Raw genomic sequence first — 2,406 nt, 5'->3', positions numbered from 1 at the left:
TTTCATATCAAAAGTAACAAAGCACAAAGCTTATTGCAATTTATTAAATGGGAAATGCGCTACACTGTTCCGGTCATAAACTGAAAACAGGCAAGAAGAATAATCGGTTCTTGGATTTAAGAATTGATAGTTTCGTAAAAATGAGAATCGATTAAAATTGAGAAATCGGTATTTTACCTAGCTCTAGTACCCAACCACATCAAGCTTGTCTGAATGCACAAAAAGTCACAAGAAAAAGAAACAGCCTGTCATTAGGATTAACGATAATGCTTCAATGCAACTCACTGACCTTGTCCAAATACTGATTACTGTTGTCACTTGTGATTGAGGGGTCAGTGATAAACTCAAACAGCTCACGCACAGTCATAACTGCCACATTATGTTTCTGGAAAAAGTCAGAGAACAAAAGGAATAAAAAAAATGTTGACATTAACATTAATAATATCTATTACTATTAAAGGCTGTATAATTACCATTGACATTGCTGCAATCCTTGCGAAGAAACTCTAAATCATGAGGATGATCGTGCTCAACGGACTGAGAGACTTCAATAATATATAAGCTTCTCCATTATGATACCTGCACACCAGAACACAGCAGTGCTTAATGTTTTTTTACACTTTCCACTGATCACGGTACAATTAAACATCAGTAAACATTAACTGATGCTTAAAAAACTTGTGCGCATAATATAAAGTCAGCTTACAGCATATTGAACTCGCTAAGGTCAGCGTGGACCAGACGAGCTTCATTGTACATTATTCTCATGTTCTGGATGATCTGCAGGTAGAGTTCCCACACTTTGGATTCAGAAAGGACAGCGTTTTTCAGCAGAGGGGCAGGCCTGAGGAATACACCAACAAGATCACTTAAAAAGCCTGGAGTGTCATTTAGGAATTTGTTAAAAACTGAAACATTGCCATGTTTGGATCAGTTGCTGATAAGTATTTGTGCATCTGTAAATGGTGAAGGTAAATGCCCACTTACATGTCATCTCTACCAATAAAGCTCATGACGAGAACCTGATTCCGCAGCATGATGGGCTCTGGACTTGGAATCTGTGCGGTCTGTAGTCTTGAGATAAATGGATGCGCATTATAGACAAAAGTCTATAAAATTTTTCAAAAAAATGAAAAAAGCCACATTAACATTAGTTCTTAGTAAAAGATCCCAAGTGTACTAAAAATATAGTAAGAGATAATTTGACTGATTTCATCCAAACAAACCAGGGTTATAATAGTTAACTAAAACATTTTTCACTACTTGAAAAACAAAATAAAATTGACTGGAAAAACCCTCCCAACATTTTTCATTTTTAACCTCAAGTACTAAAATAACTAAAAGAATAAATGAACTAAAACTAATGAACATACCAATAACACTAAAATGACATCAAAACAAACTTGCCTCTTTGCCTGTGCTGATACAGCCGTTGATCTCTGAAAAGATGCCTCTGCTGAGCATTTTAATCAGAATCATACGTGTACGGGGGTCCAAAACCTGTAGAGTAACATTCAAATATCACACTGAATAATGCTGCAGCTCAAGTGAAATCATCACAAATAAAGCTTAAACAAACACACCTGTTCAACAGTAGCTCGTCTGATTGGTCCTTTACTCGAAACCTGCAAAAATGTATGAGCTTTTTAAGATTAAAGACTTAATGAATGAATGAAAATCATGCCTGTTGCATTGTTATTGGTAACTAAAAACTAAAACTATTAACAATACTTTTTGTTAAATTAAAGCTGAGATAAAATACAAACATTAGAATCAAAACATTTTTATTTTAGTTAGTTGCCAGGGCACACATTTGACATTTTCTTGTAATTACTAAAACTAAAAATAAATTAAAGCTAAATACAAATATACACAAAAACACAAATAAAATGACTAAAGCTAAAACTAAAATGAAAATAAATATATACAAATAAAACCTCATTCAAACTGCTAACAATACTATAATAGTATAGAAATAATACTAAAACAAGATTACATACGTGTCTGCTTCCGCATCACAGTGACTTTATTGATCACAGAATCAGCATAGCTCAGTTTATCTGTGAAACAAAGATACTTGAATCAGAAAAAGCTACACTTTTTTTTCTGTGGATAAATAGTCTAAATCTGTAGTCTATACAGCTTTTCACACATTTTCTCAATTTAATTTTAGATTAAGCAATAAAAAGCTTACCCAGGTTAATTTTGTTTTCAAATTTCCTCAGGACCTTGTCTGATGGAGTGGATATTTTTAAGGAAATTTTATTAGAACTTTGACGATTAGCCAGGTAGAAAAAAAAAGAAAACATATATAACCCAATATATATATCAGTGTTTCCCCTGCCATTATATTAAGCGGGACGGCTGCTACTACTACTACTAAAATTATTAAAACCTTATTTTTAA

The 2,406-nt window shown here is 33.2% G+C and overlaps 1 long non-coding RNA gene and 1 pseudogene across 1 annotated transcript in view; both read right to left on the bottom strand.

Annotated features, from left to right (window-relative positions):
* Positions 1–280: 280 nt before the first annotated feature.
* LOC107578773 (serine/threonine-protein kinase RIO1-like) lies at positions 281–1,313 on the bottom strand (annotated as a pseudogene).
* Positions 1,314–1,409: 96 nt separating this feature from the next.
* LOC107578774 (uncharacterized) overlaps positions 1,410–2,406 on the bottom strand; it is a 2,832-nt gene continuing 1,835 nt past the window's right edge. Inside the window, exons 2-4 of the long non-coding RNA XR_001608385.1 lie at positions 2,001–2,060; positions 1,584–1,625; positions 1,410–1,500 (exon numbers count right to left, since the gene is read on the bottom strand). This is a non-coding gene — a long non-coding RNA (uncharacterized lncRNA). The remainder of the gene's footprint in view (positions 1,501–1,583; positions 1,626–2,000; positions 2,061–2,406) is intronic.

The sequence above is a fragment of the Sinocyclocheilus grahami genome, unplaced genomic scaffold (genome assembly GCF_001515645.1).
Source record: "Sinocyclocheilus grahami isolate Dianchi unplaced genomic scaffold, SAMN03320097.WGS_v1.1 scaffold11889.1, whole genome shotgun sequence".
Lineage (NCBI taxonomy): Eukaryota > Metazoa > Chordata > Actinopteri > Cypriniformes > Cyprinidae > Sinocyclocheilus > Sinocyclocheilus grahami.
The sequence above is the reverse complement of the archived record's forward strand: the minus strand, read 5'-3'. Positions and strand labels throughout refer to the sequence as shown.